General features: G+C 38.5%; 1 pseudogene; it reads right to left on the bottom strand.

Moving 5' to 3' along the window:
- Positions 1 to 11,005: 11,005 nt before the first annotated feature.
- Positions 11,006 to 23,781, bottom strand: part of LOC100423659 (rRNA-processing protein FCF1 homolog pseudogene) — a 35,897-nt pseudogene continuing 23,121 nt past the window's right edge.

Below are 23,781 nucleotides of genomic sequence, written 5' to 3'. Positions count from 1 at the left end.
TAAGAAGCTCAATTAGAAAAAGAAAAGAACCTATTATACCTCTTCCCAGGTGTCTGCATTTATTAGAAGAAATTATTTCTAACAGAACGGGGGAGAGAGATGAAAACACACATTTTGGATGATTGGGTGGGGTCCTGAGAAAAAGTACGACCATCTCTTGTTGGAGAGTGTATTAGCAATCACAGCTGTTCATTAGTGGTCAGACTTGAGTAATTAAGAGATTAATTAGAAGAAGAGATAAAAATGTGTTCACATTCTAAGAATAAATCACACTAATGAATAAATAAATACATTCTGATGAATAAATGAACACATTTATGCTTTATATATGTGAATTTCACTGTCAAGTTCTGCAGATAATCTCCAAGCATTTATTAATAATAGATACATCACATAGATTGTATTCAAAGCAAAAAGCTTTGTGTTGTATTCAATCAAAATGAAAAATCTGCTATGTAGTTCCACATTGCAAAGAGTGCTATCAGTCACATCCCCATAGCACTGGGTAAGAAAAGACAGCTTCCGTTTCATTATCACACCTGGCATACCTCTTTACCTGCCTCTTATCCATCTAGATAAAGAAAATCAAAGGATCTTTGAGATAACTGAGTTATCAGTCTGTGAGAGAGTGCTGTAGATTCTCCTTTTATTTTTGGATGTAAAGAGAGTAGATTATTTTGATTTAAGCCAAGTGAAGGAGTGACACTCCAAGAGATCCACTCACAGAGACTGGGTGTGTCTGAAGAAGGTGTGAATGGCGCTGAATTGAAAGTTGGATATTTGCTTATACAGTGGGTTTGAAATCAGGATGTGGAATATGTGAGACTAGGGGAAAGAGAGTCAAGCATTAAGGAAGTCACACCTCCAGTGTTTAGTAGGTAAAGGACGATTCTCTCACGGACTAGATGGGCACTGTGAAAGGGAACCGGGCTTCAGCCATGTTGCTGGAAGCAAGAGGTCATGGACTATATGGCTGAGGGGTGGGAAGTCAGGGTGGATTGGGTGAGGTCTCTCTGAGTAGATTGTCTACATCAAATAACTGAGTGTTCTCTGCGGGGCTTCCTGAAGAGTCTGCACATACTCTTACATGTATGATAGTGGGCCCTTGAACGTCCGTGACACAGAAAGCATCAACCATCAAGGAGCATGAGGAAGTCAGAGATATTCTCCCCTTTCCTCCTATTTTCACCAAGGTTCTAAACCATGGAGAAGGGGCAACCCAAAAAAGGGAGAGGGGGAAGAGGGAGAGAAGCGGAAGAGCTGACACTGTCACTCTCTAAGTGCTGGCCAGTCCTAGCTAGGGAAAGATTAGTGCATTAAACTGCATTTGAGGGTTAAGTTTTAAACTGTGTTTAATGTTACTAGACATTTAATGTTACTAGACTCAGGGTTGTTTTATAACTGAAATTGACTGTGAAGCTTTCCATTCTGTCTGAAATGTCTTTAAATGGAAGGCAAAGGAGACTTGGTATAATTCATTGAAGAATAAAGGTTGGAAAGAAACAAAAATTCTTCTCATGGCTATAGTCCATTGAGTCAGACCATTCAGTATAGCCGTGAAGAACTGTATGGTCTTATTCCTGATCATTTCTCTATTATCATCTTCTAACATAATCTTCTGAATTCAGGTCACTTTAGTTCTACTGGCGCCAAGATCTCTCCCATCTTAGATTGCTGTTCCCTCTGCCTGGAAGGTTCTTCCCTGGATCTTCACAGCACTGGCTCCTGTTTCCCTCAGCTCAAATATCCGTGTCTTAGAGAGGTATTTCCTGACTGCCTGTTTAACTTCGTGAGCCTCCCTGTGCAGTTACTTCATATCATTACCCTGTTTATTTCCATCATGCTATTTGTCACCATCTCTAATTATTTTACTTACTTGTTTACTTGTTTATTGGCGTTGTATCTGTCTGTTTTACAAAACTCTGTATGTCCCAGTGTCTGGGCTATAACCACTCAATGAACATGGATTAATGAATGAGTGAAACAAGCTTCAATAATTCAAGATAACCTTAAGGTTATCTGTAAACAAGCAGAAAAAAAAGAACCCAATTGCTGTGTAACCTTCTTCCAAATGTAAACTGGTGGCTAATGATATAATTAATTGGGGCTCTACCTTAAGGCTTTTCACTGTAGGGAAACAGATGTTTTATCAGTTCTGGTTTCCTTGTGACAAAATCATTCCCTTCAGAAAAAAAAATGAAATAATAATTTGTGTTTACGATGTATTAGATGCTTTAAATATTTACTCATTTACGTCTACAAACTCTTTAAGGTCAGCATCGCAGTTTTGTAGATTCAGAATCTAACTATTTCATAGAATTGGAATCTAAGACTTCCAATGAGTATGTGACTAGTAATTTGTTGTGTCAGTACTGCATGCCAGCCTGTTTGGCTCCAAAGTCAGTGGTCTCCCTGTAACATTGTATTACTTTCCATCATAAAAATCTCAGGCCACTAGTGACATCATACATGACATCACTGGTGACTTTATGGACTTGAGATGGCCCTAACTCACTGTTTATGACTTTGGCTACAGAATCAAGGGCTCATTATAACAAAGTCTCTTGGATTGGTTTATCTTGTTTTGCATGTATTGTTTGGACAGAATCTTAAAGCCCTAAAGAATATAAACTGTAGAATCATCTTTCACTAGTTGTCTAAGACAAGGATTGTCTGTGCAAGTGATTTACTGGGAAGTGTTTCCAGGAGAAACTGTTAAGGGTGTGAGGGAGGTAGGACAGAGCAAGTCAGAAGCCAAGCAAGGGGCTAGTTTCAGGCAAAGTCCTGGGGAGGGTGTAGTGAATTCCTGCAGTGGCATTGCTGAGTAGAAGATGCATCTCAGCATTGTCTTGACCTGAGGGGAGGAGATGGGCTTCCATATTTCCCTGCTAGTCCTGGGCTGGAGGATGAAGGTTGGGAGGTACAGAGGTAAACCTCTAGGTGTTTCTATGGCTTCCTGCTATTGCAGCCCAAGCTGTGCCAGGACTCAAGAGCACTTAGTGGAAGACAGTCCTGCATAGAGAACTTTGGAGGTAAAAGCACACGAAAGCCTGAAGAAGGATATGTGGGGATGGCAGAAGCAGTCCTGGGGAATTGGGGAAGCACCAGTCAGTGCCCACTATATTGATCATAGCTGTCTCATTTTAAAGGAAAATTTAAAAAGTCGTCTTGTACAATACAAAAATGGAAAGTTTATATTTGGTCATGATTGGGCTATTTAATTTAAGCTCCAGTGATAATTCTTCTCAGCTGGATATTTTTAAATGAAGGTAGAGAGTGACATGGTGTTTGCCAAGTTGGCCTTCAGTGGAAATGGCATGTGGTTCCAGTTGAGGCCTGGAGCCATAGGGAACAAGGCATGAGAAAATGCATCGGTCACTGATTTACACACATTGGCTGCCCTCTGACTCTGTCTTTATTGTCTCTTCAGCCCTAAACCTCAGCACATTTATTGCTTCAGAGGCCAAATGTGCTCAAGGCAATCTATGGGATGCTTTTCTTTCTGGCTGCTTCTTTGTACTGAGAACTTTTGTAGTTCTTTCATCACTCACAGTTAGACTTCATTTCTGTTCTACAGTTTTCTGATCCTCCCTAGCAATTCCTTCCTTTGACATGCTGGCAGAATTTGGCTCTCTTATTCTTTAGCTCTCCCTGTCTTGTGTCTCTCTGTGTGTTTAAATTACCATTGTGCCCTTATTTTTATGGAAAGAACTTAAAATGACAACTCTGATAGTGCATCAACTTACTTTTATTTCTTTATGTTCCTTCCCAAATTCAATACTTTCATTTTTCTTTTTGTGTATAAATTACTCTTTAATAGCTTCAGTTTAATTTGCTTTCAATTTTTGTTACAGCTCAAATTAATTTAATGACAAGAGGAAAACCTAAAAGAAGTTTAAATACCGTGGAATCCAATTCATGATTATTTGTCAGGGTTGAATTCAATTTACAATTATTTCCCAGAAGTGATTCCTTATCTCAGAATAAAGGTAATAATAACATTCTAAATATTTTCATATGCATTTCGCAAATTATTGACTAAGCAATAAATGCTGAATTTACTCATGATGCTTAATTTTTTGTGTCAACTTGGTTGCCCTGTGGTTCCCAGATATTTGGTCAAATGTTATTCTGGATGTTTCAGAAGGTGTTTTTGAATGAGACTAACATTTAAAGCAATGGCTTTTGAGCACAGTAGATTACCCTGTATAATGTGGGTGGGCCTCATCCAGTCAGCTAAAGACCTTCATAAACCGGACTGACCTCCCTTGAGCAAGAGGGTATTCATCAGACTGCCTCTGAACTCAAACTGCAACTCTTTCCTGAGTCTCCAGCCTGCTGGCCTACTTTTGGACTTGTCAAGCCTCCACAGTCACATGAGCCAATTTCTTAAAATCTATCTATCTATAAATCAATCAATCAATCAATCAATCTATCTATCTGTCTGTCCATCCATCCATCCATCCATCCATCTATCTATGTCTGTTTATCATGTTGGTTCTGTTTCTCTGGAGAACCCTGATTAATACATCTAGCTATGGTTTTTTTTTTTGGTTTTTTTTTTTTGTTTTTTTTTTTTTTTTTTTTTTGAGACAGAGTCTCACTCGATTGCCCAGGCTGGAGTGCAGTGGTGTGATCTCAGCTCACTGCAACCTTCACGTGCTGGGTTGAAGTGATTCTTCTGCCTCAGCCTCCTGAGTAGCTGGGACTACAGGTGCATGTCACCACACCTGGCTAATTTTTGTATTTTTAGTAGAGATGGGGCTTTTCCATGTTGGCTAGGCTGGTCTTGAACTCCTGACCTCAGGTGGTCCACCGGCCTTGGTCTCCCAAAGTGCTGGGCTTACAGGTGAGCCACCATGCCCAGCCACATCTGCCTATTTTAAATTACTCTGTTAAAACCCTGTCCTTTCAAAATGGGAAAATGCTTTAGGTGAAAGGGTTTAATCATAATGAGATTATTTCAGACATCATAAATGCTGAGGATGGTCTACTTTTGATCATTACTATGGTCCGAGTGTGTCCTCTGAAACTCATGTGTTGAAAACGTAATCCAATGCAATTGTGTTGGGAAGTGGGGCCTTTTGGCAAGTGTTTAGGAGATGAGGGATCTACCCTCAGGCATAGATTAATGTTGTTATAAAAGGGCTTGACAGAGGCAGTTTGGCCCTCTTGCCCGTTTATCCTCTGCCATGTGAGGACAAAGTATTCCTCCCCTTTAGAGGACACAGTGTTTAATGCACCATCTTGTAAGTAGAGAGCAGCCCTTGCAAGAGGCCAGACCTTGATTTTTTACTTCCCAGCCTTCAGAATCATGAGAAATAAATTTTATTTCTTTATAAATTACTTAGTCTGTGGTATTTTGTTATGGCAGCATAAATGGACTAAGACAGTGATTTGCAAATAAATGTACACGTTAAAGGAAAATGGTAGCAAAGGCCAGACTCCACCATCCTTAGCCATTAGTTTTGACTGAGTTTTATGCTTTGTCACTTTTCAGCCCTCTCTGCAGTGAACAGGCTATAGACTGCCTTCTGAAAAAGGCTTTAGTATTTTTTTTTGGTCAAATTTGAGTAATGTACAGTCTTTTTTTGAAAAAAAATTGTAAATATCCAATGTTAAACTACAATCTGTATTAGAATAGTACTTAAATATAAACAAAATAGAAATAAACAAAACTCTTCTATTTGGTTCACTGATATAACCCAGCATCTAAATTAGTGTTTGGCATATATTAACTGTATCAGTTCATTCACTGGGGAATGAATGAGTGGAGGAATGATTTTAGTTCTTACAGAACTATGAAATTCAAAGCAAATTTCAATATTAAATGTATAAAAATCCAATAAACAGATATTTAATAATATTAATTTTGTGTATGATATTGTTTTATAAAAATTAAATTTCTGCTTTCAGTCTGAATGTGGTACTATTGTTATAGTTCGAAAATGTTTGGCTTTAGCATTTCTGTTAAAATCCCATGACTCAATTCTTTTCCAGTTTTATTTTATCCTGAATTACTATAGCAAAATCTATATTCACATGTTGTCTTTTGGTTTTTAGTTTATATCAATGCATTATTTTAATATACATACATCCAGTGGTGTGATAGCAAATGTTTACTAGCTCTTTGACAAAAACCAAAGTTTGATAACATAAAGGATGTGCAGCACACATAATCTTTATTGTAAATTTCATATAGCTAATTGATTCTCACAGAATTTTTTTTTTTTATTTTGGGGGAGTTCTTTTATATAATCGATCAGTGCAATTCATGAACAAGTGTAGTTCCTATCTGAATATTGAATGGTATTTTTGTTTACATTAATGTAACATCAAAGTGAAATGATAAATATGTATGTTGGAAGTTCACTTTTAAAAAAATCAATACGGTGAGCAACTTACTTACTGAATCAGCTAATAGTGTTTGAATACTGGAGTAATATTTTTTAATTAAAAAAAATTTAAGACACACTTTGAAATTTAATCTCCATTGTTAACATTTTTCTACCACTTTCTTAGGTCTGGACAATCAAGAAACAATAAGTCAAATCCTGATTTCCAATGTTTGCTGATTTCAAGCTACCAATGTGTTATCACTGAATAAAGAATGGGAAAAAATGAGCAGTAGCACACCATTCCATGTGTTTCTACCATACAGATACATTAAATGTAAATAATCTCAAGGGTATATATAATAGTAAAATAATTAGGAAGTGATAAGCTTTGAGTGTTTATTACTTTTCCTTTTAATATAATCTATTTAAGTTTATGCAATTTGATTTTTAATAAAGGTTCTGCTTAAAAATGAGATCTACCATAATTATGCACCTCTCTCACTATCTCATGATAATTAAAGTGATATTATCAGATGCTAAAGAGACCATAAATGCAAACAAAGGCAATACTGTGGGGCAATACTTCATAATATGGTGGTCATCCAGAGGCTTTACAATGTGCCTCTGTAATTCTTTTTAGAATTTAAAAATTCGTATGGGAACTCTAGAGCCCCAGGGAATACGTGTATGAATCCCAGGGCTCTTTGGCTTCTCACTGGCCCGGTGCTGAATTTTCCTCCAGAAGGCAGAGGAGTGCTGTAAGGGGACTCACATGTGAATGTGATGCAGCAGCGTCTCCCTTTAATGCTGCTGCCAGGGCATCATCTGTGGAATTTAGAAGGGCCCAATAGTATCTTACACTTTGAAGCAGCTAGAAATCCCATTTAACACCCTAATCAATAAGGAAACTCTTGAAAAGTGAGAAGGCTGTGACAAAAGCCAGGTGAAATTTAAAAATTGCTTCCTTCATAAATTATTATCCCAGCATGTCATTTCTAGGACAGATTCAGATATATGAGCTGAGATTTTTCTTACAAATTCTTTGAACTAGGGATCTAGATCTCAAGATTAAAAAAAAGTGATGGGCATTCCTAAAAAAGAAGTGATGGGCATTCTTCTTGCAAAGAAAAGGAAGAAAGTGGAAGTAAGAGGAACTGTTTATAATATGGACAGCTTTTAGGCAACGTCCTTTCTGCCTGGAAACTACCTATTTGCAACTGAATATTTGATTCAGAATAGTGTGATGTGTGATATACTCTGGTGAAGATCTTTTCTTGGAAAGAAGAAGGACAATAGATGGTTGCCTATGATAGAGAAGTAATTGTGAATATGCCTATGCTTAAGTAACTTTATATTGGAGGACTTGGTCACCTAGATATTTAGATTATTTGCTTTAATGAGAATTTTAAAATCACTCATAGATTTTTGAGAGTATACATTTTGTATGCAGTCTTGAAGTTGGTGATTTATATTCCTGCATCAGCACTTCAGAAGATCTCTTAGCATCTTCAGGAATATTACTCAATTTTTGAAATGGTATTTTGTATTAATTTTTATTTTTAAATACATTAATATGTCAAATTTAGAGAAGAAGATTTCAAACTTACTTAATAAAATCAGTGCCCAGTTAGGGTTACAAGAAGGGTGGAACCTGGTTTCTCTGCCTTGAACACGTTTTGCTCAGATGTCTTTCATGTCTAATTTCTTTACCTCCTTTAGGCTTTTGCTCAAATGTAGCTTTCTTATTCAGACTTTTCTGCTACATTAATCTGTTTTCATGCTGCTGATAAAGACATACCCAAGACTGGGCAATTTTACAAAAGAAGGAGGTTTATTGGACTTACAGTTCCACGTGGCAGGGGAGACCTCACAATCATGGTGGAAGGCAAGGAGAAGCAAGTCACATCTTACGTGGATGGCAGCAGGTAAAAAGAGAGCTTGTGCAGGAAAACTCCGTTTATAAAGCCATCGGATCTTGTGATGCTTATTCACTGTAATGAGAACAGCATGGGAAAGACCTGCTCCCATGATTTAATTACCTCCCACTGGGTCCTTCCCACAACATGTGAGAATTCAAGATGAAATTTGGGTGGAGACACAGCCAAACCATATCATCTGCCTATTAAAAAAGCATATACCCCCAGAAAATCCTGTTCCCTTCCATGATTGATTTTTCATCTTAGCATTTATTACCACGCAATGTACTATACCTTCTCTGTCACTCTTTCTTATGGTCCAGACATAGGAACATAAAAATACATATTTAAACAAAATTGTATTTAAATAATAAATATCAGTTTGTATTTTTTTTACTGAATGATGTAACTCTGGGTATTTGTCGATGTTTGCACCTCACTATTCCTAACTGCTGTTTATTAGTATTCCCAATAAAGATATACCATAGTGGTTTATTTATTCTCTTGCTGATGAACATTTCTCCCCAGTATTTTTGCCATTGCAAAAAATGTTGCAATAAAGATCGCTTTACAACCTTCCTTTTACATAGTCACAGGTTTTTTAAAGAATATTTAAAAGGGAGTAGAATTTTGGGGTCATGGGATATTGTTTGATTTGATCTATTATCCATAAAGAAAAATCACTTCAAAACATCCATTTATTATTACAGTTATATTAAAACAAATTTATTATCTCTTATAGTTCTCTTGGTTGCTTGGGCTTGGTTGAGTGATTCCCATCTGAGTCTTCTTGTGGTTATAGTCAGATGGCTATTGGGCCTGGAGTCAGTCATCTGAAGGCTCGAGTGGGCTGATAGGCAAGAAGGCTTCTTTATTTACATGTGTGGAGCCTCATTTGGGATGACTGGAACTGATGGGCGCTAGTCAGACATCTTTCTCTTTCTATGTGTCCTCTCTACATGGCTAGCTTGTCCTTCCTTATAGCATGGTGATCTGAGGATAGTCAGACTTCTTACATGAGAGCTAGCTTCACCCAGAGCAAGTGTTCCAAGGAGTAACGTGCAACGATTCTTATATCCTGGACCTGGAAGTCCCTCAACACCATTTCAGTTGCATTATATGGTTAAACAGGGAGAGAGGGGAGGGGACTACGTAAAGATGTGAACAGTGCAAGATAGGGCTCATTTAGGGGCCATATTTGGAGATTAGCTACCAAGGACATGGGTTTCTCATTATATTTTAGCAGGTTGGGATTAGAACTAATGTCAAATTAAAATGGAGATTTAGTGAAAAACAAGCCGCAAATTAATAGAATAGGTGTATTTAACCTCGTAATGCTACTTATTACTTATAGTGACTTCCTATAGTCCCTGAAATGATTTTGTGTTCCCAGTTGGTCCACGCAAGGTATTTCCAGGGAATTAAGCAATCTAGATCCAAGAGTCTAGATATGTCAGACCTGGAAATGACCCATATGTGTTTTTAGTTTCCTTTTAACACTTTATAGATGGGGGAAATAGGGTTCAGAGAAGTTAGGGTAACAGTTCAAGGTAATTAGTATAAGCAGTTTGTAGCAGGACCAAAAAATAGTACTCAGGACTCTTTCTGTGTTCTTTCCCTTATGTTTTATTTTATTATAAATCAGCTTCAGTGAGTAATAGTGAGTGCATCTACTCTAGGAAGATGTTTGTATTCATGTAAGTTTAGTAATACTGGAAGTGGTGTAGGCGGTAACTTTTATTACTTAGTAAGTAGGGTGCAAGTTTAATCCTTTTTTATAAACTATTTGCAATGTTTTTAAAATGACCTATCCCTTAGAAATACTACATGCATTGCTTCATTTCACTTGGTAATATGTTCCAGGGAATAAAATAAAAGTTTTAACATATGTTTTGTGGTTGAAAACCCAGGGATCAACTTGTTTCGCAAAACTGAGTCTAGAAGCTGGCTGGGAATGATTTTTGGGTCCCAGTTCATGGTCCACCACTGGGTGGTGAGTGTTGGAACTGCCAAAGAAACAGGGATGCTTGGTACCTGGGATGAGAAATAATTGGAATATACCTGGCATGATACTTCTAAGAAATCTATTTTGGTTTTTGGAATACAAATATATTAATTTCTTCTAAAACTTTCCTAGCAGATATGATGCAGATGTTATGGAGGGTGGGTGGGCACTAAATGAGTTCCATGGTTCTCTTGGAGTTCAGATGCTGTTCATTGGCATATCCCAGATTCAGAGCTTGAAGTGGAACTGAGCTATTGAGCTCAACTACTCATCAGGAATTCTGTTGGACTGGCAGGAGATAAACCTGGATGATTACCAGAAGCAGCTGTGGGCCAGATGGGACTGGCAATGCTTGCTGCAGCCTAATTCCCAGGACCTTCTGTGCTCAAGAAGAAAGGCATATGCTTTGTCTCCCTGCTGCCCCCACCCAAGACCAAGCTAATTCCACCCTTCGTTCCCTTCTCTGTTCTCTGTCTTCTCCTCCCACTCAAACTTCATTCAGCATCAGTGCCAACTTAAGAGTTCCTTTGTAGCTTTCTCTGGCAACTCCGTCACTCTCAAATCTATTTCACCTGTTAATTTTTTTTTCAAAACAGCATAAAAAAGTGAGTGTATTTAATCATACCAGCTCATAATAGAGGAAATTGATGAATAGATTAATAATTCATGCTCCAGCATTAACTGGCAACAGAGAAAGTTGGTCACAGGAAGGCAGAAGAACCTCATTTTCTAAGAGTTAGAAACTCTTAGAAACTTAGAAAAGGGGCTCCATAATCATTTGGCATCTACTTGATGTTATATCTATGTTTAGAAATCTTCTAGATTCCTTGTTTAAGGTCTTGGTCAACTGTGGCCACAATGTAACACAGTCGTTTGGGGTTACTCTCTGTACTAAGCTGTCATCTGCATAGGTTCCTTTGTGTGTGTGTGCAAGGTAATCTTGAATCCTTGATGATCCTTAGAGCCACCCAATACTCCTGCCCCATTTCCCAATTTTAGCCATTACACAGTCAGTTATACAACGGATACACTTGGTATAGACAATTCATCATTAACTGTGCTAAATCTAGTTTGGCATTAATGGAAAAGTTGATAAAGTTGGTATCAATTAGGATGTGTTATGGTGGGCCCAGCTGTGTATTATATTGTAAGAATAAGCAAGAAGAGGGTTGGGAACTTCTCTTTTCTTCAGCATGCTGGTATCTTTCTTTCCTTTCTTTTTAGGTTTTAATCTATCCTTTTTTAAAGCCTCTGATCTCTGAGACTAAGCATTCACTTTATGGTTGCATAATTCCTTGCTTTTTGTTGCTTCTCTATGTTCATCCCATACTCTTCTTCCAGAATCCTTACCTGTTAGATTATTTATAAAAATGTTTGGAATAACTTTTCCCCTTGGGTTAATAGTTGCTCTACATCAATGGTTCAACTCAGTGGATGTGTGTTAGACTCATCTGGGCAGCTTGCAAAAATGCCTATTTCCAGACTATGGTCCAAATCAATCAAATTGTAGTCTCTGAAGGTAAGACTCACCCACTTGCATATTAAAAAAAAAAAAAAATCCCTAGGCACTTTGGGAGGCTGAGGTGGGTGGATCATGAAGTCAGGAGATCAAGACCATCCTGGCTAACATGGTGAAACCCCATGTCTACTAAAAGTACAAAAACTTAGCCAGGTATGGTGGCGGGTGCCTGTAGTCCCAGCTACTCGGGAGGCTGAGGCAGGAGAATGGCATGAACCCGGGAGGCGGAGCTTGCAGTGAGCCAAGATCATGCCACTGCACTCCAGCCTGTGCGATAGAGTGAGACTCCATCTCAAAACAAAGAAACAAACCAAAACCTCCCCAGGTGATTTCAATGTTTAGCTAATTTGTATACTACTATGTATACACTGTAAGTCCGAAGGGGGAAGGGATGGGAGTTAAACTCTTTTTTGTATGCCTCATGGTCCTTAGCACAGGCTTGGTCACAGAGTGGTGATTCACAAGCCTTAGTGCTTGGTTCATTGCTGGGAGAGCTCAGTGCTCACAGGTGTGATGAATCAGGTACTTGGTTGCCACAATTCTTTAGCAGTCCAGAGAGGCAATGACCAAGGTATTAAGATGTAGGCTCTGGATTGAAATCTGGGTTAAAATCCTGGGTACCACTAAGTAGCTATATGACCTTGGGCAACTGAATTGCACTCTTTCTGCTTTAGCTTAACCATCTGCAAAGTGGGAAAAATTATACTGTTTACCTCATAAAATTCTTTTGTGGATGAATTTTTTAAAATTGCAGTAAAAAACATAAAATCTCAATTGACAAATTTTCAGTTGTATATAGTACAATACGTTTAACTGTATGGATATTGTACAGCAGATCTCTAGAATGTTTTTCATTTTTGCATGCTGAAACTCATACTCATAGTATGGCAATTCCCTATTTGCTCTTCCCCTCAGCCTCTGGCAATCACCATTCTAATTTTTGCTTCTATGAGTTTCACTGTTTTAAATACCTCATGTGAGTAGAATCATTTGTATTTGTCCTTCTGTGACTGGCTTATTTCACTTAGCATAACATCCTCAAGGTTTATCCATACTGTACCATATGACAGTATTTTCTTCTTTCTAAAAAGCTAAATACTATTCCATTATATATTTATACCATCTTTTCTTTATCCACGCATCAATTGTCACTGGACAATTAGATTGTTTCCATCTCTTGCTTACTGTGAATAATGCCACAATGAACATGGGAGCTCAAGTATCTCTTGCTGCCTTCAAAATTTTCTCTTTGTCTTTGGCTTTTGACAGTTTGATTATAATGTGTCTCAGTGTGACCTTTGGGTTCATCCATGACGGACACTGTTGGGCTTTGTGAATCTCTATATCCATTTTCTTTCTCACATTTGGGAAGTTTTGGGCCATTATTTCTTGTACTTCTTTCTTTCTCTGTTTTCCTTGTGAGACTCCATAATGTATATATATTGATGTGCTTGCTAGTGTGCCATAGTCCTTGGCTTTCTTCCCTCTTCATTTTTCTTTTTGTTCCTCTGTTAGGATAATTTTAAATGACTTGTCTTTGAGTTCACTGATTCTTTCTTCTGCTTCAAATCACTCTAGTGAATTTTTAAAGTCAGTTATTTTATTCTTCAGCTCCAAATTTTTATGTTTGGTACTTTGTAGTATTTTCTATCTCTTTGCTGTTTTCCTGAGCTCATGCGGCATCCTTATGAAGATCATTTTGAATTCTTTGATAATTCATACACCTGTGTTTCATTAAAGTTGGTTTCTAGAGATTTATTTTATTCCTTTGGTTAGGCCGTGTTTTCCTATGTCTTTGGATGCCTTATTACTTTGTGTTTGGATGCACACATTTGAAAAAACAGCTACCTCCCCTAGTATTTACTGGCTTCATACGGGGACCTTCACAAATCAGACTGGCTAGTGATTCTGGTGACCTCTCAAAGATTTTTTGGTGATGTGCCTTCTCTGGACTTGTGCGTGTAAATTCTTAATTACCAGTTTTCTTTTTTCTGAAGCTCATTATCTCTTCCTCCCTCTGGTGTTCATCTGGAGTACTGCAGGTTCTCTGGAGCTGTCGTTGGTCACCCAGGTTTTATTCTCAGTGGCACCCTGTCAGGGTCCCAATAGCATTCTGAGTCAGGTTAGGCAGAAATTCATTTCTCAGGCAGATACTGGAGAAACTGGAACATTGGACACATGTTCCACTCCCTCCTTTCCCCCTGAGGGAGAAACTACCAAGTTGCATCAGCCTCTGTCTTCTGCACCACAGGTCCTTGGAGTAGCACTAAGCTACTCAGCTGTTTTTTGTTCTTAGTGATTTCCAAACATCGAAAATATCCTGCATCCCACAAGTACCCAAAATAGATGGAACAGAAGCCAGGCCCGCAGGCAGCCCTCTGAAAAGCTGGAAATGTCGGATAGAGACGGCAACTCTTTTCCTCCCCAGCAGGAAGTCAGGATTAGGAGTTTTCTCCCACTTGTGCTGTGCTGAACTGGGGGTAGGGGAGAATGGCAAGTGAGTTTGTTATAATTCTTACCATCACCTTTGTGCTTAGTGGCTTCCAACTTGGTGCTGTTTCTTGTCCATGCTCATATTCTTGAAAGACAGAAACCAGTCCCTTGGGTAGCCCCACAAAATGTCTGAATATTAGGCCTATGTTCCAGTCTTCTCTTTCCTTCCCCAGGAAGATGCTCGGAGTTGAGAATTACCTCATGATCACTCTGGGCTATGCTAGGGATATGGGCTCTGTTGAGTGATTGCCACAGATTTTCCTGTTGGTCAGTGTGACTGGTTTCATGTTCCCCAGGGTGCAGGAGCCTCTGATCTAGTTTCTGGATTTCTCACAAAGGGATCTGGTCCATGTGTTGTTGTTGAATCATTGTCTGTAGGGGAGAAGAATGGTTTGGAGCTTCCTATTGTGCCATATTGCTGATGTCATCCCCCAAGGAAGAGTGTTAACACATAAATGACTTAGAACAGTTGCTAGGATTTAATCAGCACCCAATAAATCTTAGCCACTTTTATTCTTCTGCCTTAAGAAGGCTGAATTTTTTCTTATATGCCCTATTACTTATGTTACTTTGAAAATTGATAAAATAATGTAATGAGAATTATAGTGTTAATAAAAAAGTACTGGTATGTTGACTACAACTTCAAAAGAGAAAACAGAAGAACTAAAATGAAGCCATATTTGTTTCTTTTGAATCACCAACACACTAGTCAGTATAATTACTGGCTCTTTTAAGATTGACAGGAGAAGTATTGATGGGCAGTAAGTAAACATCAATGCTGCTTTATGACAGTTTCTGAACAGCAGAAATTTCTGTGGTCTGCAAGTACTGTGATCCAGAAGGAAGCAGACTAACAAAACTCATAAGACAAATAAATAATACCATCAAACCAGAACCTCTTGGCAAACTATAACAGTGTCAGTTCTTTTTTTTTTTTTTTTTTTTTTTTGAGATAGAGTCTCGCTCTGCCACCCAGGCTGGAGTGCAGTGGCACAGTCTCAGCTTACTGCAACCTCCACCTCACGAGTTCAAGCAATTTTCATGCCTCAGCCTCCTGAGTAGCTGGGACTACAGGTGCATGCCACCATGCCTGACTAGTTTTGTTTTGTTTTGTTTTTTTTTTTTTAGTAGAGATGGAGTTTCACCATGTTGGCCAGATTGGTCTTGAACTCCTGACCTCAGGTGATCCACCTGCCTCGACCTCCCCAAATGCTGAGATTACAGGCATGAGTCACTGTGCCCAGCCTAGAGTCAGTTCTTATTGAAGTTACTTAAAATTCCACTGGACTTCTGTGGTAAGACAGGCACTACTTGGTTTCAAATCTTTGTTTAGAAAGGGTTTGTAGATGGCAATAGTGGGCATATGTATTTATATTCCTCTGTAGATATAATATATGTCATTATAGAAATTTCTAAAGCATCGCTATGGTTAAGACACTATATCTGAACTGAAGTACTTTTGAGAGTAATAGGGTGCCAGGATAACAGGTCTAGAGCACCCCAGAACTTATAGTCACCCTATGATCACCAAGAAACATCAAATCCTTTCCTGGTAGAAGGAAGATGTTAAAGCCTGTGAGATTGCCCCTCTCTTGGCTCTCATCTGAAGACTTCTCCATTTTGGCCCTGTTTTCCTATGTGTCTGGACATTTATACATGTCTGGCAGTGGCTGGTTGCCATAGATAAGTACAGTTCTTGATTTTGGGCATGGGTTAAAAAACGATTGTAGCAGCTCTATGGAGTTGAAAATTAAATATACATTTAATTTTGGACGTGAAGGATGTCCTTTCCTTCAACTGTAATGAAGAATATATTAGATATATTTTATGTCTATATTTCTATTTATATATGTATCTGATCATCTATTTTTTCTCTTGGCCTGATATGCTTTGGTTCTGTCTCCACCCAAATCTCAACTTGAATTGTGTCTCCCAGAATTCTCACCTTTTGTGGGAGCGACCCAGGGGGAGGTAATTGAATCATGGGGGCTGGTCTTTCCTGTGCTGTTCTCGTGATAGTGAATAAGTCTAATGAGATCTGATGGGTTTATCAGGGGTTTCCACTTGCTTCTTCCTCATTCTTCTCTTGCTGCCACCACGTAAGAGGTGCCTTTTGCCTCCCACCATGGTTCTGAGGCCTCCCCAGCCATGCGGAACCGTAAGTCCAATTAAACCTCTTTTTGTTCCCAGTTTTGGGTGTCTTTATCAGCAGTGTGAAAACGAACTAATACATGATCCAAACATGTTAGAATTTCTTCCTGAGCCCTGCACTCTCTCACTAATTAGAAAGAACTATTCTTTGGTGATAATCTAGAGAGAAATCAAAAGTGAACAACACAGTCGGGGGAAGACCACGTTAGAGGCTTTTTTCCCCCAAATTTTTCTGTGATGTGACATTAATAGCACTTAATCACTTAAAAAATTGTTCCAAAATCTCCCTGGAGCCTCTTAGGATGCTTTTATTTAAAACTAGTAGCTTCTGGAACATTTTCCACGGTTCAGCTCCCATGGGTTCCTATGTGTAGTGCAGAGCTTGAGAAATATGTCAATACTTCCCTTAAGTCAGAAATTAGTTTAGCTTCTTGAGGTCACAGACCAGATGTACTGTTGCAGTTTTATGAGATTGTACTTCTCTGCATGGTTTATGCTCCTGTTTTTAATTTTTGGAAAAAAGATTCTCTGGTTGCTGCTATTCCACACCCGACATGCTGAGTCCTGCTTTTCCTTCTTCACTGTTTAAAACAGGGTGATGTTTTTCTGCATTACACAAGTGACCTTGAAATGGAGACACTGATCTCAGGGGTTTAGGTTCTATGTATTTTCTCCTGTTAAAACCAAGAAATCTAGTCATGGAATGCATTGGCTTACTGAAAGTTCCCTGGGGCTTTTGACTATGCTGCTTTGAATTTCCTGCATTCTTTGTTTTTAAACTCTGTGTGTGTGTGTGTGTGTGTGTGCTCGCGCGTGCGCGTGCACGTGCATGTTCATGTGTGTGTTTTGTGCACCTTGAATATAGCATCAAGGCAAAATTTCTGGAGAGAACAATGCAAAGAATGTACTTCTCTAGAAAAAGGAAGTATAGATAAAATAGTCTTTCTGGGTTTCCAAATGCATTGTGTTTTATATCTTTTGTTTCTTGAAAATTTTTGCTTCCTAATAGATTACCTCTAAAATCTTTTTATATAAAAATAGCTGCAGCAAGGGCATTAAAAAATCTCACATCTGTGTGGAGTTATTTTGGGGGAAGTCAATTGAAAAGCAGAATAATAATTAAATAACCTTTGAATAACTCTTACATTCTGGGTTAATCTGAATCTGCTTTCCCCTGTGTCCAGCAGTTTGAATGTTTTGAGTCAAGTAAAGGCAGTGTGAAACAGTGATTAGCATGGGTGAACTTTTGGACATGCAAGGCTCTTTTAGGTCCAGATAAGCAGTATGACAAAGTGGTGAAGAGTCCTGGCCACAGCTGGACATTTCCAAGTTTGAATTCCTAGACCTGTTCTTACTGGGGCTATCTTGGACATGTTACATAGATTTCCTGGGTCACAGTTTTCTCATCTGTACAGATAATTATACCTAATTCACATGGTTGTTGTGATGGTTAAATGAAATAAAAGCATAAAGCCAATTAACTGACACATTAAAGTATTCAATAAGCAAAAGACATGTTTTCTCATTTATGATGCCAATGAGTACAGGGGTGCAGTCTGACCTTGCAGAACTACTCAGCTCATTTTTATTCTGCTGCTTTTACTTTCCCAGTATTAGGAAAAGCAAACCTTCACACCATGATTCAAATGAAATCTCTTGAAAATGTGAGGATCATTTAAATCACTAACCTATGTTGCTCTTTTCCAATACTTGCTCATAATGCTTATACCTTTCAAATAGTGGGGATACAGTTATAGGGCCTTTGTTAAATAAAGTACTTTGTTCCAAAAAAACCCCCACTAAAACTGCAGACAAATAGAATTGCATAAATCAACATAATACCTATTTTTATTACCAAAGGAGCTTGCACATTTCTTTTCAGTATCTTTAAAACTCGTATTAAAAGTTTTACAACATTGATTTATTAAAAGTGATATTTAATATAATTTTGTTCAACTCTTTAATGATAATGGCTAGCATAGGATGCTATGTGTTGGGCATTGTACTACGTGCTCCATGAGGCCTGGGGTCTCACAACTATATTCCTTGTTATATCACCCAATTAATGAGTAAGAAAATGGAATCTAAAAGAGGTCTAGCAAAACTGCCAGCAAAAGGCAGAACTGGCATCTGGAAACTTGACCTTGAAATGTTCATGGTGGTAATAAGGCCTCTTTACCAGTTTGCCTAGATAATAAGATTGAAGATGACCACCTACCTGCTTTCGATCTGGTAGTCTAGAATTTTAGTAGTTGTGGCTATGCAGAGAGTGCCTATGTGACAAGTCCCCTATAAAAACCTTGAGATCAGAGTCCTACAATGGCTTTATTGGCAGAGACATTATACATATGTTGCTGTATTTCACTGTTGGAGGGGCAGTGAGCTCTCTGTGGCCCTTTCTGGGAGAACACAGGAAGCCTGCATGTGAATGCAACCAGACTCTGTCTGCTGTATTCTATGCCTTGTCGATTTGGCTCTGTAGTCTTAACTGTGTTGTAAAAAATCTTTGCCATGAGTACAAATCTATACTAAGATCCATCAGTTCTTCTAGGGAGGTGCCAAATGTGTGGGTGGTTATAGAATTGCTGAAACAAGTGGTAGTCAAAGTCTGACACAGGTGTGGATGTGACTCTTGAGAGGACAAATTATCCATCAGTTAGGAACTTTATTTACATCACCTTCCTAAAAATTGCAAATGGTATTAGTTAGTAGAGCTGAAGTTACAGCCCTTTTAGGAGCCTCAGCTCCAACACCTCATGTTGGGTCATTGTATGGAGTATAATATGCACTTTGTAAACTATATGCATACAGACATACAATGGTTAAAAATTGGCCAGTATGTCCAATGTCTGTCTTCTTTTTGTGTGTATCCTGTGTTTTTATTGTTTTGCAGCTGAATGCCAAACATAGAAGATAATTACAAATATTCAGCTGTGTGAAAGTGAAGATAGGGCTTTAGTACAAATGGGAAACATGAATTTTTAAAATAAATGCTTAAATATGACTTGTGTTCTACAAACATCTGGAGGCTAGGCCTGCATAGCGGAGCTGTCTCATCTCTGGGCCCATCATGATGATCATGATCCTTCCTCCCACACAGTAATCAATGCATGGGATCAGAATGCCAATGGCTAAAGATGATCACAATGAACCCCTTTCTAGAGCTTTTCCTATTCCTCTCCAATTGTTTATCTTCTTAAATAAGATTTTAGATGGTTTTATTTTTTTCTTTGATTTCCCCCTTGCTTTTAAGCCATATACAATGTGTCTGTTATTCTTACAACAAAGAAACCTGACATTTATAATCAGTATTATAACATTTTGAATATACCAGTGACATGGTTTGGCTTTGTGTCCTCACCCAAATCTCACCTTGAATCGTAATCCCCACATGTCAAGGGAGAAACCTGGGGAGAGGTGATTGGATCATGGGGGCATATTTCCTCCTTGCTGTTCTCATGGTAAAGAGTGAGTTCTCATGAGATGGTTTTATAAGTATTTGACAGTTCCTCCTTCACATGTTTTCTCTTGTCTGCTGCCATGTAATATATTCCTCCTTCCCATTCTGCCTTGATTATAAGTTTCCTGAGGCCTCCCCAGCCATGTGGAGCTGTGAGTCAATTAAACCTCCTTTGTTTATAAATTACACAGTCTCAGGTAGTATCTTTATAGCATTGTGGAAATGGACTAATACAGTAAATTGGTACCACAGAGATTGGGGTACTGCTATAAAGATAACCTGAAAATGTGGAAGCAACTTTGGAACTGGGTAACAGGCAGAGGTTGAAACAGTCTGGAGGGTTCAGAAGAAGACAGGAAGATGTGGCAAAGTTTGGAACTTCCCAGAGACTTGTTAATGGTTTTGACCAAAATGCTGATAGTGATATGGACAATGAAGTCCAGGTTGAGGTGGGTCTCAGATGAAGATAAGAAACTTCTTGGGAACTGGAGCAAAGGTCACTCTTGCTATGTTTTAGCAAAGAGACTGGTGGCATTTTGCCCCTGCTCTAGAAATCTATGAAACTTTGAACTTCAGAGAGAGATGATCTGGAATTGAAACTTATGTTTAAAAGGGAAGCAGAACATAAATGTTTGGAAAATTTGCAGTCTGACTATGCAGTAGAAAAGCAAACCTCATTTTCTCAGGAGAAATCCAAGCCAGCTATAGAAATTTGAATAAATAATGAGGAATTGAATGTTAATCACCAAAACAATGGGGAAAATGTTTCCAGGGCATGTCAGAGACCTTCATACCAGCCCCTCTCATCACAGACTTGGAGGTCTAGGAGGAAAAAATGGTTTCATGGGTCAGGGCCTTGGGTGCATGTGCTGTGTGCAGCCTCGGGACTTGGTGCCCTGTGTCCCAGCCACTCCAGCTTTAGCCATGACTAATAGTAGCCAGGGTATAGCTTGGGCTATTGCTTCAGAGGGTGCAAACCCCAAGACTTGGTGGCTTCCATGTGGTGTTTGGCCTGTGGATGCAGAGTTTAAGAATTGAGTTTTGGGAACCTCCACCTAGATTTCGGAGGATGTATGGAAATGCCTAGATGTCCAAGCAGAAGTCTGCTGCAGGGGCAGAGTCCTCACGGAGAATCTCTGCTAGTGCAGTGCAGAAGGGAAATGTGGGGTTGAAGCCCCCACACAGAATCCTTGCTGGGGCACTGCCTAGAAGAGCTGTGAGAGGAGTGCCACCATCCTCCAGACCCCAGAATAGCAGATCCACTGACAGCTTGAACTGTGTGCCTAGAAAAGCCACAGTTACTTAATGCCAGCTCATGAAAGCAGCTGCAGGGGCTGAACCCTGCCAAGTCACAGAGGCAGAGCTGCCCAAGGCCATGGGAGCCTACCCTTTGCATCAGTGTGCCCTAGATGTGAGACATGGTGTCAAAAGAGATTATTTTGGAGCTTTAAGATTTAATGACTGCCCTGCTGGATTTTGGACTTGGATGGCCCCTTTGTTTTGGCTAATTTCTCCCGTTTGGAATGGGAGCATTTATTCAATGCCTTTACCTCCATTGTATCTTGGAAGTAACTGACTTGATTTTGATTTTACAAGCTCCTAGGTGGAAGGGACTTGCCTTGTCTGAGATGAGACATTGGACTTGAACTTTTGGATTAATGCTGGAATGAATTAAAACTTTGGGAGACTGTTGGGAAGGTATGATTGTGTTTTGAAATGTGAGGACATGAGATTTGGGAGGGGCCATGGGTGGAATGCTATGGTTTTGCTCTGTGACCACACTCAAATCTCATCTTGAATTGCAATCCGCATGTGTCAAGGGAGGGACTTGGTGGGAGGTTATTGGATCATGGGGGTAGTTTCCCCCATGCTGTTCTCATGATAGGGAGTGAGTTCTCATGAGATTTGATGGTTTTTAAAAGTGCTGTTCCCCCTTCACTTTCTCTTCTCTCCCCTGCTGCCTTGTGAAGAAGGTGTCTGCTTTGCCTTCTGCCATGATTATAAGTGTCCTGAGTCCTCCCCAGTTATGCAGAACTGTGAGTCAATTAAAACTCTTTCCTTTATAAATTACCTAGTCTTGGGTAGTATCTTTATGGCAATGTGAAAACAAACTAATACAACCAGAAATCACAACTAATTTGTACATATCCACAAGATTGTGAGGGGGTAAACAATAGCAAATAGGATCTTTGAGTTATAAAATTGTGAAAAAACCGTTCTCACTTGCTAGTTTTTTGTTTTTCTCAATTTCTCAGAGCAAACATTACTTTCATAATGAGGTAATGTATTTATGTTTATTATTTATTTTGAAATTTTGAAATATGCTGGGATCTTGGGAAGGTCAAGCCCATTCATCAAAATATTTCTTTTTGGGAAGAAGTTTACAAGACCCTATGTTCAAGAACATTTAGGTGTTAGAGTCATGAAAAAGGTTGGGGTGAACCCCTGAGTCCCACTGAGGAGGTGGCAAAGAATGTCCACACTACAACATGTGAATATCCAAGTGCTCTTTTTAGTGTAAGGTAGTAGGATTAATTTTATTGATGAGGTATCAAAATCACACTATTTGATAAACACACAAGCACTTCTAGTCATCAATAAATTACTTTTATTTTGTAGAATTTTATAGTAGAAGCAACTTTAAGAAATACTTGTTTTAGTAAATATTTCTTCCCAAGATGAGGAGGCTTAAGCCTAAATAAGTAAAGTGATTTTTTCCTGAGTAGTAATGAAGGAGTGGAAAAATCAGGGTAGAAGTCCGTTTGCCTAGGTTCTGGGTCAGAACTCCATGGCTGTGTTTAATTTTCCTTAAAGTGACATTTTTCACTAAGTAAATGTCAGGTTTTGGCTTAGCTATCTTTTCTAGGCATTACAAACTCAGCACAGTAAAGTAATTCTGTTTGCTTCTAGTTGCTCAAGGAAATTAGATTAAACATTCTGGATTAACTTTACTCTTTTTGTAAGAGACTACCCAAGAGACATTGTAAGAAACATTTCAAGTGTGAAAATGCTAAAGCTGGACATCTAGAGAAAGTAGGAGTGGAAAGTGAGTCTGAGGAATAATTAATAGATTTTAGAGAAGTAGATCAAATAATCAATTGGGCAACTGTTTTATGAGTTGTTGGAGTCGAACTTAGTGAGCATATTTCCTGTGAACCCCCAGTTATTTCCAATAGCTCTGGGACTGGCTTTACGGGTACTCCATTTCCAAGACTACTTTTTTTCTTTTCTTTTCCTTTCTGTTTTTGCACAGTGAGAGCTGCCAATGCCAAAGCAATTGACAATGTTTCATGGAAAAAATAAAAGCTCTCTGTAGTGGATATTAATGGTAAATTATTTTTAATGATTTTTCACATTACAATTGAATCAGAAAAGTTATTATTTGACTTGTCCTGTTGAGTAAATATTAAAAGAGTTACACTACATCTGTTTCCACCACACTTTTTGAACCTTGACAGTCAATTTCAAATGCATTTTCTATTTTGTCCTTATTCCGGGTGTAGGAAACTTACATGGCAGAGTCCCTGGAACTGGTCTCTCTCTTTCATTTCACCTCTCTCCACACCGATTTGTTAGCTATTTCAGTATTTAATAGGATATAGAGTTTTTCATTTCTACCTGCCAAAGAGAAACTTGAGTGGCTAAAAAAATCCAAAAAACCAGAAATAATTAAATGTAGCTTTTGAGAGCTCATAAGTAAAATTACAATTTCAATATAAAAGGAGAAAGGAAAGGCCTTGAATGAAGTGACTATGTTTTCCTCAAATATGTAAGCTAAATCACATATACATCTTTGATACCTAGAATAAAATCATTTCCTTGTAAGTTCACAAAAAAGCAATTTATAAAATAATTTTAGGTTTATGTTAGAGGACATCTGACCAAATATAATACTAAGT

The sequence above is a fragment of the Macaca mulatta genome, chromosome 6 (genome assembly GCF_049350105.2).
Source record: "Macaca mulatta isolate MMU2019108-1 chromosome 6, T2T-MMU8v2.0, whole genome shotgun sequence".
In the NCBI taxonomy this organism is placed as follows: domain Eukaryota; kingdom Metazoa; phylum Chordata; class Mammalia; order Primates; family Cercopithecidae; genus Macaca; species Macaca mulatta.
Note: the sequence above shows the minus strand (reverse complement) of the source record. Positions and strands in the feature narration are given on the sequence as shown.